The sequence below is a fragment of the Thermobia domestica genome, chromosome 12, assembly GCF_964235325.1.
Source record: "Thermobia domestica chromosome 12, izTheDome1.hap1.1, whole genome shotgun sequence".
NCBI classification, from domain to species: domain Eukaryota; kingdom Metazoa; phylum Arthropoda; class Insecta; order Zygentoma; family Lepismatidae; genus Thermobia; species Thermobia domestica.
The window spans coordinates 111,250,054-111,266,238 of record NC_137465.1 but is presented as its reverse complement, the minus strand read 5'-3'; the positions used below and the strand labels follow the sequence as shown (position 1 = coordinate 111,266,238).

The window sequence follows — 16,185 nt, the reverse complement described above, 5'->3', positions numbered from 1 at the left end:
AATCTGCGTCCTTGTCCTCACCATTTTTTAAAATCCCTATTAAAACTACTCTGAACAACAATAATATTTTCACTCCTCGTAAACGTAATTGAATTTAAAGAATGGATGCTGGGTTGCCTTTTGCCAAGTCTCAAATTTTTATTGATTTATTTTAGCAAGAATGAGTGCTAAAAACCTCAGTGCATGTGTTTTATAATTATTTAATCCACATCTATAATTTATTTACACATTCAAAAATCTGCAACGAAGTGTTCTAAAATTATCATATATTCACCTATTACTTATTACCTGTCTCAAGGGCATTATCGTATATAGCATTAAAGCTTAAATTATCGTATGGTTGGCAAATAAAAATCAGATTATTCCAGTGAGTTTTTTTTTTTCTGTGTGTGTTTAAAATACACTGTATCCATGGGTGCCCGCAACAGGGTAAAATGGGATAATTGCTCCCCCTGGGTTTTCGAAAGGGGCTGGGTTCTTCGAAATACATGTCAAAACATATTAATTTCCGTACTTAGTCACTACAGTGTTTAATATATTTACTGTAGTTAATAAAGTTATGCAATGTCCGTCAATAATAATTGTTTTACATGAAGTATTATGTGCATCTAAGTGTTTATATTCGCGACTTCACGTATTTGTCAGTCTTTTGGCCCCCCTTTAAAAAAATATCTTGTGGACGTATCTGGCTATATTATCGCATGTAAAATGCTTCGGAAATGTCTTTGAAGTTCAGCGTCTCTTTTCATCAACGAAGATATATAAGACATGCAGCTACAAATTAAGATACAATTGGAACCACCATAATGCGTTCAAAATTCCGCTGATTTTCCAATGAGAACCTAACCCAAGACCACGTGCATCAAAGACGCACGCACTAACCACTGTAACCAAACCGGGAAGAGTTTTTTTTTTTTCGAAAATGTCGTCAGCAGCTCCTTCAAACAAACTATTCTTGTTATTGTTGCAAGTCACTGAAGAGATTTTAATAGTTTAGGATAAAATAATTTTCAACAAACTTTAATGTTTGTGAACGAGGATCTTTTTCCCTTTAAATTCCTTTACACCAAAGCAATCTGAACTAATGTTGGGAAATAAACTTATTGTTTTAATTTTACGTCGCTATACCGTTGCAGAAAGGTGTCACTTGCGCAAGGCTGATAAGAAAAAACAATTTGAATTTTGTAACCTTATCGATCTACTTACAAGTAAACTAAGGGTAAATTGAAGGACAGCTAACTCATGAATATACTGAATACATACGTAGATGGAGGGAGTGGTAGATTTAGGCATCTTGCGGCCATAGGCAAATTATGGCCGGAGGCCCCTCGCCTGCCACTACCCCATTCCATGATAAGCTGTCCACAATAATGAAATTGTTTCAAATGTTGATTTTTTTTCTTTTGCGGCCCAGGAATTGGCTTTTTTTTTTCCCTAGTCGGAGTTACTACAAAAAAAAAAGTTATTAGAATAATCAGTGGGACATCTATATAAAGATCGCTGTAAACCCTTGTTCTGTAAGTAGAAAATTATGACTTGTTAATTTGTGTATATAAGCAGGGGTGCTGAAACCCGGGGGCAGTTGCCCCATGAAATTTTCATGGAGGGTAAGATATCCCCCCCAATTTCAGACTATAAAGCATCACACAATAGTGATTACATGAACTAAACTTTGTTTTTTATGGAATGTGAAAAAAATCCTTTATTCCAGATTCATATTTCTCTTTGAGAAATGGGATCTGGCGCTTTTTCTGCCCCATGTTAGACAGGAAGATTTAGGAGAAAGAATTGAAAATTATTTTTATTTTCATTGGTGTACATTCTCGAACAGTGTAAATTCTTTAAGAATTGTTGTTTAAGTAATCTTAGGTCCACAATATGAATCGAGTCGCCGAGCGAGATTTTAAAGTTTTAAAAAAGATAAGTTTCAAGTTTAAATGAGTAACAGGACATTTAAATATAGACCCTATTTTCTAGAAATTTAAATTATTGTTTTTACAAACAATATGCAGGGGGCAGTAAGTTTTATAGTAAGAAAAATGTATCCCTTGAGAGCACTAACGAATGACAGTATTTAGGACGTTCTTGCTTTAAGGGGGGAGGGGTTGGGAACACGTTCACAAACGTGAGAAAGGATAGTTCCGACAGGGACATATGGGGAGAGAGGGTCCTGAGGGCCCGGACCTTCCCCGAAATCCCGATTTTTCTGTATATTTAGTTAACATAATCTATCCTCATATGACTCACGAAAAGATTTAGACCGTGTGTTTCAAGACCGAGATTTCCGTGTGTTTCAAGTCCCGTCCCACATAGCACAAGTACGTCCACGGGATGTCCAAGACTGAGCCCGCAACGGACAACGGGACATCCCGGGATATCCGAATGTGCTCCCGGGACATCCACAGGATTTCCGCGGGAGATCCAGATGTCCGCTAATATCTCGGGATACGGGATATTCAACGGGACCACGAAGGGATGTCTATTGGTTTTCCCTCGGACCTCCTGTCCCATCTGGGACATCCCGTGGACATCCTACATGGGAATCCTTCAGGACGTCCCATGCAGGACGTCCATGGGATGTCTTCTCATTGTCCCGATAATCCCGGGAACCGAATGGGATGATTGGGATCAAAATGGGACATCCCAGGGACGTAGTATGCTATGTGGGGTTCTTCTGTGAAAACATTTACTGTCAACATTAATATTATGTCAACATAGCAATATTCGTAATGATGTTTCCTGAATAATTATTAAACATTTTATATAAAGTGTAAGCATGAAGTGAAAATTAGGCCTATAGACTTGGACACAGAAAGAGTAAAATAAAAATATAGAACTGGATGTAACGATTTCCAGAAAAAGAGTAACCTATATTCATTGTGAAGGAAGTAGCAACAGTCTACTGTAACCTCTGTGAACTAATTATGCATTAATAGTATGTAAAAAATATCAGAATTAACATTTTTCATTCTTATCATTGGGTAACTCTAATGCAATAATTGCAATAATCATAGCAGAGTTCGAGAGTACTGTTTTTTTTAAAGTGAAACTATAGCATTCTTGAATAAAAATAAACAAAGGGTGGGAATCAGAATTTGCCATTGCATTAATATATACAGTACAGGCAGTGGCGTATTAAGGGGGGACTTCTGGGCTTAACCCCCCGAAATCTTACTTACTATAGTAAAGCATATGAAATATCTTGCAGAATTTTCACATTTTCAGGCAAAGCCCCCTCCCCGAAAGTTAGCAAAGCCCCTCTCGAAGCAAAATCGTAAATACGCCACTGAGTACAGATGTTTTTTAAAGAATATCGTTAACATTTAGACATTATATAGTATACTTGTTCATAGCTGAGTTACTGTACTAACCGCGTTGGTGTAACTCTGGTCCTCTTTTATGAATTTTGTTTTTCCTCTGTTTGCATTTTTATGCAAATACGGTGTAATGTCTTGAGGCACAGAGAGTCCTATATCTAATAATCAATTTATTTTCTTTATATTATCCAAGATACACTAAATCAACAGCATTTTTAACAGATGCAAGAGCTCTTCTAAATTTTAAAGCAAGGTAGAAACATTTTTTCGTGAATCCAATGGTTTGTGATTATAGAATATTGCAAGTTTTATTATTATTAGTTTATCAGCCCCACAAAGTCGATACCGAGCGACTGTGGCGCAGTGGTAGCGTTGTGGCTCCGCGTTTGGGAGGTACGGGGTTTGATCTCCGAGGCTGTCCATTCTGACTGAGGTTATTTCACGGTTTCCCTCAGTTCACCAGGGATGCTGGGATGGTACCTTCTTTAGAGGTCATGACTTCCTCTTCTAACTACTTCTTCCTTTCCTTCCTTGATTCCTTTCCTGGGTTGTGTGCTCGAAAAGGGACGTCATCTCTCAGTCACGTAAAGGGCTGATATAGCCAAACTTGCTAAAATTCAAATCCTATCCCATAAAAATTCAAATCCTATCTCATTCACGTCTAATTACTAGTTGGCGAATCTTATCAGCAATTTTCAGTGTACAGTTATTGTTCACCGAGTTGAAATTTTGGTTCACGTGATATTTGTGTTTGCGTTCTCTTATCGTTGCTTTACCGGCACAACAGAAAGCAAGGTGAGCACTGATTAAATTCTCGGAAGGAGCACTCAATTTACGCATTAACGATCAACTGATACCTTTAAATACCCAAATCACGCAACGTTCACTTAGGCCTTGTAGGAGGGAGTGCTGAAACCTGTAAATCAGTCTGACATTGAAATAAAAGAGTTAATTACCAAATCATATGCTGTTTATATAGGGATGCATATCTTACACATGTGTTCCTTATTTTATTCCAGATATGTCTGACCGAAAAAGAACCCTTTGTGACACATGGTTAACTTCAACAAAGAAAGTTTCAAAAAATTAAAATCTTCCTGGTGTTTATGAAAAAAAAACTTCATCAACATCCAGTGCCAGAATATCTGGTACAGAAAGTTCACAACAAAATACATCTCAGAATTCTCTGCAATGTGCCTCACTTGAAGTACAGGATTTCACGAGCATCTCCAAGCAGCAAATTGAGCAAAGCGTCAGGTAAATTGCGACAAATTCCCCTAGCACTCCCACACAGGACTTGCCTAAAGAACTTGATGAAAGATCTTGTGTAACCGATCACGGGAAAAAGTTTGAAATTCATGTTTTAGAAAATAAAACACAGCCGAGTAAGAATTTCATCTTCCCACGAACTGCACGCTGATCCTGTCGCGTGGAATGGTTTCATAATTCCCCTAGTCACCTTATGATACATGATGATTGTATTGAGGTATATCATTTGACAGCAAAATGCTGATGCAAGGAGCTGAATTGACTTTTCTCGACATAGGGTTCAAGAACTGGAAAAAGACCACAGACAAATTTAGTGCACATGAGAAAAGCGAACTCCATTGTCCGAATAATGTCCATATGGCCATTTCCAACACAGTTAAAATATGTATATAAAATGGTAAAAATTGTACTTACAAACAGCCATTGTAAGTAGTACAATTTTTACCATTTTCTATGTTTTTAACTGTGATTTAAGTGGTTGAGAATTTCTGCACCTTACCAAAATCCAGCACAAAACTGGCACTGGATTAATGAATCTTAAACATGTAAATCAAGATGCTTCTCGTAGATGGAAATTTTACCCTCACGAAACTGTTTACAACTGCATTATATTATTTCATATTATTATTATGCTATTATTATTGTCCAACCAAATCCAATTATTGTTACATTACGAACATATATTCGTATTATATTACCTATGTTACATTCCCTTGTCTATTTTTAAGACAGCAGTTCAAAATCAGTTTGCCCCCACCTGAAAAATTCTTCCGACGCCACTGTATACAAGGTTTTAATATATGTAAAACAAAATAGTATATCAGATATGCACCATAGACAAGATATTCATTTATATAATACAATATCTACGAAACAAATTGATATATCATATAGCAGGCTATCAAAAATTAAAAGATAGCTATATAATACAAAGTATAAAATTTATGAACAAGCTACCAATACACATGCAAAGTTTACCAATTACTCAATTTAAAAGCAAAGTATATGATTGATAGGGATGCGCTCGAGTCGAGACACACTTTGTAAAATTCGAGACGAGTCGAGACAAACGTATTTCTCGACTCGAATTTTCGAGTCGAGACACGAGTCGAGTCGAGACGGCTCTTAAAAATCTCGACTCGACTCGAATGTCTCGAAAATCTTTCTACAATTTTTAATATTATTTTGAAGAAAGTATTCACTCAGAAACAGCCTTGAGACCAATTCCAGCTTTTATTCCTTCAGAAAGGTACAGAACGCATAAAATTAATAGTTAATCTTTAAAGATCAAGATTTAATTTTCAGCTCAATTCAGTTAATTAGAACTAATAGTTAATGTCGTTGTATTTGGTTGTACTGCAAATATAATGATAATAATAATAATAATTGATTATCTAGTTTGTATAAAACTATTATCCGTAGTCTAAATCTAGTTTGTATAAAACTATTGCGATAAAGTGAACTTCATAAATTCTCTGAATGAGCAGTTGGTAGTCTATAGTATTTTAGCATAGTTATAATTATTGTGTTTTCGTTCCCATGAACGCAATAGGGTTACGTAACTTCTGGATTATTCGCTTGCCCAACTATTCTGAGGCTTTAATATGTTGCAGCATATCACGAGCTACGGATAATATATAATGTAACATTTGTTGTAAATCACATATTATGATACGAGACTGTTTTACACAGTATATCTTATCTAATATAAATAAAATAAAGAGTTTGTTTGTGTGTTTGTCTGTCTGTCTGTGTGCGACCTGGGGACCAGACGAGTGGACCGAGAGTTCCCAAAATTTGGTCACGGGTACCTTAGTCCAGGCCCCAGATCAAGACGAAGCGTTTTTTTTTAAATTTCGAACCAGGGGGGTCTCGGGGGGGACGTTTACTGGGACCGACCTGGGGACCAGACAAGTTGACCGAGAGTAACCAAATTTTGGTCACGGATACCTTGATCCAGGTCCGAGTCTAAGGCGAAGCGTTTTTTGTCAAAATTGGAACCAGGGGGTCTCAGGGGGGCGTTTAGCGAGACATGTAATAAAAGTAATCCAAATTGATCGACATTAGTGTCAAATCCATAGTTTTCACGGTCGCTGAGATCAATGGTGACACTTCCATCAGCGATGACTTGCAAATTCAGCTAATACTGTATGCGGGCCGGGTGTCAGCGGGTGAGGAATACCGAGACATGTATAAATAGCCCATATTGATTGATACTAGTGTCAAATCCATAGTTTTCGCGGTCACTGAAATGAATGGTGATACTTCCACAGGTGTTGACTTCCAAATACAGCCCCCATGCGAAGAATGGGTATATTAAGCTAGTATTACAATAAATGGACTGCTTGGATGCCAAGAACTAGTACAGATAAGTACCATTCACTTCTATGAATAGGTATTTTTTAAAAGGATTTTTGTAAACACTAAGTTATAAAACAATGAACTACATACAGTAATTATGGTTTTGGTTCCCAACATAAAAGAAATATGGATTGTTCATGAGATATTGAACTTCAACTTTCACTCCTGGAAAATTTCAATTTTGGAGTTAGGCCACTTAGCATCAAAGCAGTTCACTGTAAGATAAATACATTCCCCACATTAGTAACATAGTTGTTCAGGGGCCTTCGATTTCCATCCTCTCAAATGAAAGCTGAACGATTGCTTGATACATGCTGACTATATAGGAGAAATAGTGTACCGGTATTAAGTTTTCGAGCTTTGGTGCGTATCCGTATTTACACTCTGATATAACTTTAAGTTCACACTCAAATCGAGCTAATTGTTTAATGCATTTCGAAAGCTTTTGTTTTTATGCAGCTCATTAAGGAAAATCTATTTCATAATCGTAACATTTATGTACTAAGAAACTATGAACGTAAAGTGGACTCGACCTAGCCCCGTGGCCGCTGTGACTCAGTGGCACAGCTCTCACCTTTGGTGTGTGAGGACTCTGATTCTGTGTGTGTGTGTGAACCCCGCGGCTAGTGTACGCGTCTTTGCCGTGGAAGACTCGGGTTCAATTCCCGGCGCGAGCTCATGTAGTTCGGATTCCACGTTAATCAGTAGGTCTACATTTCATATATCCTCGCTGCTGAAAGAAACGGTAAAGTCAAAATCAACTCAACAATATATATGTGTGTGTGCTTATGTGAATTTCCTCGTGGCTGTATGGTTAACACATACGCCTTGATCGCGGGAGCCTCTGGTTCGATTTACGGTGGAAGCTCATGAAGTTGTTACCGGTATCTGACTTTAAACTGTAGATCCATGCCTCATATAACCATAGATATAATATATATGCCTTTGATACATTTATTTTCCGACTTGGAAGCCATCGAAAATTTCCGGACACAGAGTCCCGTAGACCGAAAATGAGAAACATGGGTACAGAGTAAAACAGCCATAGAAATTTAAGCTTTTTAGGCTAACTTAATCCTTACATATAATGCAACTAGCTTGGCCAAGTTATAATGGAGGAAATGCTATCATTGCAACACTCTGAGAATAGAAAATGTTCGTCAGGTATTACTATCCTCCCCTCTCCTGCAGAATGAAAACCCTGACTAAAACTCAATATATATAAAACTATTTTGTGTAATGTAACAAACAGTGGCGGATAGTATTCATGTTTCCTTGCAGAGGTCCTTACGAGGGTTCGCTTCCATCTTCCTCTCCCCAAGAACTAAAATAAATTTAAAAAATTGCTATTACTTGTTAATCTTGTACAAAGGACGCAATTAAAGTCCCAGAGTAACACCCCTTCACATTTAGATTTTTCCCCTGGAAGAAAACCAGTTATTATTGTTTCTTGATTTCTCAGTCTCACCTACATAAACATACGAATAGAATTACAGGATAGGACATGTTTAGATTGCTTGCACGTGACATCTAACTATATTTCTCATCAAATGTGTCACAGATGAAAATTTCCGTTTGTACTGCCTCTATTTTCTGGTACATATGTTTCATTTATGTTATGTTGCAAAAATTCGTTAGGAAACAAGTACAGACTGTGCCTGTGTGCCTGACAAAATATACTACTTACAACGTTACCCCCACATAAAATATAAATTCACCCTTTCTCCCTTCCCTTTTTCGAATACAATGAACCGACTCTTTTGCTGAAGAAAGATGCTAAAAGAAAATTGAAACATCTGTGTCTAAACTTTCTTTGAAGCGCAGTCTTTTGTATTTGTAAGGTTTTGCGAGTGTTTTCGAGATAGCCAAATCTTTTACCATGGACTCCTGCTGCGAACTGACCGTGAGTAAACACCCGATCTCGCTGTGCTCAATTTCTCTCGCACACGTGAAATGGGTTTGTTGTTTCCAAAACAAATAGGAAGTTACCTTGTGCTTTTGCATTTCTGCACGCACACAGGTACCATTCAGGGGCGTCATTTCAGACTTTGCTTGGGGGGGACAAGAGCACCACCGACATAAGACTTTCACGTTTTGTACTAGTATATTAGTAGGCAATCTATTAAAGTATATGTATTCCTCAAACTCTTGGGGGGGGGCAATTGCCCCCTCCTGCCCCCCCTAAATGACGCCCCTGGTACCATTGTTGTTTTAATGATCAGAAGAAATATCAAAACCATCCGATATATATGATACGAAACAGCTAACAGAAGGAGGCAAAGATAAAAGTAGGCCTATACCAAGTTTTCCGCGTGGTACCATTACGGAGAATAAATATTTGACAAAGTCACGTAGATGCGCTTAAACCTATTCCATCTGTCCTTATAACTTTTCTGGTCTCATCAATTTCTCAGGAGAATACGTACAACATGTGCCCAAATTCCATATATACTCTTTCTAAACTAATGAGTAAACTCATTAAGAACACCAACTGATATCAATAAACAGGAAAGAAAACAATACTTTATACTTCTATCATTTGGTACACATCTCTATGAAGCACAGCTTGTTTCTTTTCGAAATAGCTCCTTCGTGTCACAGCTGTGGTTAGTTTTGTTTTGTGTCAGGATGAAAGAGAGAAATGCAACATTTGCTTCGCGGTGAAGTTATATATATTATTAAGATGAGCGGTGATAAGCGAGGTTTAACAAAGAGTGCCTTTCGGATGCACAATTTAACGGGTAGTTGCAGTCCGTGTTGAGAATAAAGCCAAAGCTATGTAAGACATGTTATGACAAATCCAAAAGGTGTGTTGTATCGGTGCAGTACCAGTTTTTCACGTTTTTCAAAATGTTCCAAAACCCAAAGAATAATCTTTAATTTCTGATATTTTAGTCGTCACAAATTACAATTTTATAATGTAGTCAATGTTTATAATTACTGGGCAGTTGGGCGTTTAAACTAATGACATCATAATAAAGTCAAAACCATAATTTTGAGTTGAATTGATTCTGAATTTAACGTCCCGTTCAGCAGCGAGGCTATGTGAGACGTGGACCTACTGATTAACGTGGAATCCGAACCACATGAACTCCCACCGGGAATCAAGCCCAGGTTTCCCACGCCAAAGGCAAGTATGCTAACCGTTAGCCACGAAGGAGCTCCACCATAATTTTAGTGGGCGTTAAGAAATATCTCGCCAGTGCTTTTACAATAAATAAAATTTTATAAGTATTAAAGAATAGTGGTAAGAGATTTTATAATAGCTCTTTTATTTATGAGATATGAGTATTTTGAAAAAAAAAACAACTAAAGAATAGGTTGGCGGAACCACAAAAGACTCGTAAAATAAACTTTCTTATAAATACATACGCACCTTACTCACCTTTTATAATTGCCATGCTTACGTTCTCCATAAAAACAGAAATTCTCTTTTAGTGATACTTTACACAAGATCATGAAGTGGGTTCAAATTTAATTAAAGCCAAATACAATACAATAATCCACAAATATTGCCTCAAGTGAGTTTAAAGATTTCTAAACACTAGTGCGAAACCGGGCTCTGCCGTTGCGATCGATTTACAGGTCTTGAGACGAAAGTAAGAAGGGACTTACGCACACAGTAAGTAAAAACAATTAATATGCCTATAACTTTCCCCCAAATGGGTGTATCTTAAAACTAACCTCACCATTATTTTTCTAATTAAATTCTAGCCCGAAATTATGTATCATATTACCCTATTCCCATTTTGAAAACTTGACCTTAATTCAAAATGGTTTATTTCAAGATGGCTGCCATCAAGGTCATATCTACCATACGACTTCCCCCCCAGGACTTATATGTATCCACATGGTTTTTCTTCACTTTCCTTCATTAACGCTCCGTTTACAAAGGGTAGTAAGGAACTTCTGTAGTAATCTCTAATAACCACATCACAACTCTTAAAAGTTATTTTTAAAAAATAGAAAACATGCACCATGGCAAAAATTTGTTATCACAAGTAATGATGCATACATGCCTTCTATCAGCAAAAAAAAAGTTTCATTGAAATTGGAGCCGGACATTTGAGTGATGTCCCTTATGGGATGTGATTGAACGTGACGTCAGAGCACATCGCCCCCCTTCCCGGAATTTACGGGAATTAGGTGACCTGAGTGAGCACATGTGGTACCAGCTCTCTCCAGCGACCTATCAAGGATCATTGCGTGTATACCAAGACGTGTCGCCGTTTTTATCCATGCCAAAAGTCGACATACTGACAATTAGGTAGGTAGTCATGATGGTCTGGCTGATGAGTGCGTATATTTTAACTCGTACATTTTGTCTCGACTCGAATTTCGAGACGTCTCGACTCGAATTCGAGTCGAGTCGAGACAGAGACTGTCGAGTCGAGACACGAGTCGAGACAGAAACATATTTTCGAGTCGAGACACGAGTCGAGACAACATTTTCTCGAGACGAGTCGAGACAGGCTTAAATCTCGACTCGACTCGACTCGAATGCATCCCTAATGATTGATTAGTTGCTGTACTCTATTATAATGTTAAGGAGTTTAAGGAAGATAAAAATATATTGGTATAGGTAAAGAAATTTACTTGTATAACTTTATTTGACGTTATCTATTGTCTGACGATAATAAAATATTCTATTCTATTCTATTAATATTGGGAATACTTTTATTCGTGATGCGTGTGTTCTGTAAAGAACTACTTATAGAACTGTAATCAGGATTATTAGGGTCTTGTATTGTATACTTTGTAAATTTATCAAATGGTGCACTTGACCATAAATGTTTTAAAAGTAAAGAGTAATTATAATATCATTATTAATCATAATTATCTGAAGTATGAGGTCAAGGCGGTAGAGACCTGCACGGGCCGATTTTTTCGGCCCGAGCCCAATCCAGTCCGAATGTACCTAGGACCGGCCCAGCCCGGGCCCGAAAAGTTTTGGAGATTTTCGGCCCGAGCCCGGCCCGATAAGTTTTTTAAAATTCTTGGCCCAAGCCCGTCCCGGGCTCGATAAATTTTAAAAGTTTTTGCCCCTACCCCGGCTCGATAAATTTTCAAAAAATTTAGCTCGAGCCCCAATCTTTCTCAAAATTTAGTATTAAACTTGACCTAACTCTCAGAAACATTTTCTAAACTCTGGTTCACAACCTGACGCTTGCCTCCCGAATGGTACTATTGCCTCCTAGAACTTTCCCTGTTATCGAGAGAACAAAAACTCCATTTCCTGTAACAAAAATCTAACTTAATTGATTTTTAGCATAAAGTGAAAATGGCAGTATTGTTTAGCGACAGGCAAAACTTTCCCACCCCTTCTTGTCATATTTTGGGTTCAGTGAAGGTCAAGGTCAGAACTCAATTTACTGCGCAATGCCTGCTATCCTCTATAGTGAAAGTGGAGCCGCTAAGCAACACAAACTGTAAATAGCTATTGCATTCTTTGTAACATTTTTCACGGGCACACTTCTTCAACGTTTGGCTTTATTCCAATTATCGTTTAACGAAAGTCAATAATTATTAAAGAATTGCAATTAATCGGCCCCAGCCCGGCCCGACCTGAAGAGAAATCAGTGTCGGCCCGACCTAAAGAAATAACAGAGTCGGCCCGCCCAAGCCCAGTACGGCCCAAAGAAATAACAGATTCGGCCCGCCCAAGCCCGGCCGCAGGTCTCTACCAGGTGGTTGCCCGGTTCGCCTTATATAAAGGCCGTCGCTGATGATCCCTGATACGTAACTTTATGTTATGAGGTTTCAATATCGTTTGCTACTAGATTTTATGAATGGTACCACATTTGCTAGAAACGAGGGACAATATTCCTCAACACTCTATTGGTATGGTCATAGAGGGCGTACATGGAAGTGGTCATATACTATATATATATATATATATATATATATATATATATATATATATATATATATATATATATATGTGTGTGTGTGTGTGTGTGGGTATGTGTGTGTGTGTGTGTGTGTGTATGCGTGTTCTTCATGGCACGCTTCGCCACTGAATAGGAAACGCCACATATCAGGTAGTCTAGAAAGTATTGAGGCTTTCGAGCACGAGGTAGCGTTAGTGTCCCACATCTCAAGGCACATGAGTCGCAGCGGGTCAGGCCTAATGTTTTTTTGACCAATGTTAGTTGAAGCTAGTAGATGTGCAAAATGTGTTGAAATTTCTATTATTAGATATAAGGTGGTGCGGCCTGAAAATGAATTAACTTTCCGCAAAACCGTGCTAAATTTTACAATTTTATTTCGATAATGCCGTAGGCCTGTGAAGATTTTTTTTTCTGTTTATGGGCAAGGTACGCTATCCAAAACAACGGTCAAAAGATGGTTCAGCTGTTTTCGTTCTGGAAATTTCAACATCCAAGATGGTTCTCGCAGAAGACGACCAATCACAGAATGAGAAAAAGATATTCAAGCAAGAGTCGAGCATGACCAACATGTTAGCAGTCATGACATTCCCATTGACCTAAACACCTGTCACAAACAGTGTCAAGCCATTTGGGGAAAGTTAGTTGCAAAAAGAAGCTCAACCTTTGGGTGCTACATGATTTGACTCATACTCAATCAAATTTCTAGCTGTAAACTTCTGCTGAAACATAACGAACTTGAGTCATTTCTGAAGTGGTTTATAATGTACGATAAAATTGTGCGAAAAGATCGTGCCCGAAGCGAGGAAAAGCTCCACATTTGGTAGCAAAGCCCACACTGACGTCCAGTGATTGTGAGTTTTGTGGGATTGGAGAGGCATCGTGCACCACGAGCTGCTACCCCCGGGCAGAATGATAGACCTGGATACGTACTGTCGACAATTAGGACGAGCGGACCTTGCAAGCCAAAAATGGTCGGAACGTGTAAACAGAAATTGTTTCGTATACCATGCTGACAACACCAGACCACATACATCCTTAACGACCCTTCCGAATTTCCAGGAATTTGGATGTGAGGCTTTAATAGATCCATGGTATAACCCAGATATGGCACCGTCATATTATTATTTGTTTCGGTCGCTGTAGAACTTCCTGAACGGTGTTAAATTAGTTACAAAAGAAGCCTCTAAAAACCACACATCACAACTTTTTGACCAGAAATCACAGAATCTTTATAGCGAAGGGATTATGATGTTGCCGCAAAACTGGCAGAAGGTAATCGAACAAATTAGTCTATATGTTGTTTCGTGATGTTATTTTAAAATCACAATAAATGTATTCTCAATTTTGGCTTCCAAAATCTCAATTCTTTATAAACAATCTGATAATTTATGTAAATGTTTCTAAAGTTTGAGTCTAAAATATATATACGAGAAATGATCAGAAACTAAGGTTACAAGGCCGATATTTCTGAAGTTTCATCTGTTATAGAGGAAATAGGAGTGTGCGGTAATTTTACTACGTTGAGTAGGCAACTGTACAGGTTTCAGCCATCCGCCACCTACGGTGCTAGTTGCAGGTAAACACAAATGGCGACTCGTTTGGAAGAAGTCCACTCAGTTATTCGATTTCTGTGGGCGAAACATGTAACCCGACTGAAATTCACTGGCGGCTGGTAGAGGTTTACAGAGGGACTGTAATGTCTCGTCAGTATGTAGCAGAATGGTGTCGAAAGATTGAGGCTGGTAGAGAAAACATCACCGACGAGGAGCGCAGTGGAGAACAGCCCAGAAGAGCACATGCTGTTGAAGAAATTTCGCTGGGACATCATCAACCACCCTTCCTACAGTTCGGACCTCGCTTCAAGTTACTTTCACCTGTTTCAATACTTGAAAGAGCAACTAGGAGGCCATCGCTTTGCTTCAGACGAAGAGGTGAAAACACTTCATGGCAACATGGCTGAACATGCAAGGACAGGGTTTTTACCAGGAGGGAATCTCAACACACTCAACACACTTGCACTTTCGCCACGCTCGCGCTACATAACCGATGCCAACAATTTGGCCTTTTTGGAGATTAGAGAGGTCCCCCGTTGTACACTAGCACCGTCTGTCAATCGAGTACATACTGCTGTTCTACTGCTTCTTACGTAGTACAGAGTTTTCCTAATACCTCCACTACCAACCTGACGCTGTGGTAGCCGCCTACCCGTCTCCAACCCAGGTTCTGACATGTTTCCAGCTTTATGTGTTTCTATTATTTTGATGTGTATTTAAATTACACGATAAAAATTATTTTAAGAACAAGAAACCTGCACGTTCCTGGTAAATCTAAATGTCAAGTGCTATGGAAATTTGAAAAAAAATGAAATGAAATCTTTAAGTGTAACGTCCCACGGTTATGCCGGTTAGGCTAAAGGAGACGGTGATAATAAGAAATGAGTGAAATAGTGGAATGAAGAAAGTGGGAGGAAACGGGAGAACCCCGAGAAAACCCACGAGCACGGTGTTTGTCCACCACAAAGTCCACACGGCGCGAGCTGGGATCGAACCAGGAACCCCAAGCGCCGGAGGCGAACGCTCTACCACTGAGCCACCGCGCCCCCCGATGGAAATTTGAATTTCAGAATATTTGAAATATCAATGCTTCAGCTATGCTTTTATTTCTGAAAACAGATTTAAAATGTTAATTTACTTATCTATAAGAATGGTAGGTACTAATCATTTAATTTCAGGATTGTTAAGTTTATAGTTTTTTTTTTTTTTTAACATAATCAACATTGTTCATTTTGAAACGTAACAATTAAGTAGTCAGGAATTGAGTGTGTCTATCAGTAACAAACTGTATTCATAATATGCTTCCTATTATTTAAAACTATGGCTTTTCGCAATTCAACGTCTATACCTCTTTGTACTCTTTGAAAAGCTTTACCTGGGAATAATCTTTTTCTTAGTTCATAGGAAACTAGGCAGTGGTGTTGAGAAATGTTCTAATCAATTATACAAATGTGTTTTACAAATATAGAAGATGGAAAATGAAATGAAATCTTTGAGTTTTACGTCCCACGATTATGCCGGTTAGGCTAAAGGAGACGGTGATGATGAGTAATGAATGAAATGGTGGAATGAAGAAAATGGGAGGAAACGGGAGAACCCCGAGAAAACCCACGCACACGATGTTATAGAAGATGGAATTGTAGGTATTGTATATACAATGATTTATTTTATTTTTGTTCCACGGTTCTGTCCTTTAGGAGAAGCGATCAGAAATGACGATAATGAAATGAGAGGTGAAAGGACAATATGTGAACGGGATTCCAACTGGCGACGAAAAGGTCTTCCAATCCCTAG

General features: G+C 38.3%; 1 non-coding gene across 1 annotated transcript; it reads right to left on the bottom strand.

Moving 5' to 3' along the window:
• Window positions 1-15,365: 15,365 nt before the first annotated feature.
• Window positions 15,366-15,437, bottom strand: TRNAR-CCG (transfer RNA arginine (anticodon CCG)). The gene has a single exon. It is a non-coding gene; the product is annotated as a tRNA-Arg (tRNA).
• Between the last annotated feature and the right edge of the window lie 748 nt (window positions 15,438-16,185).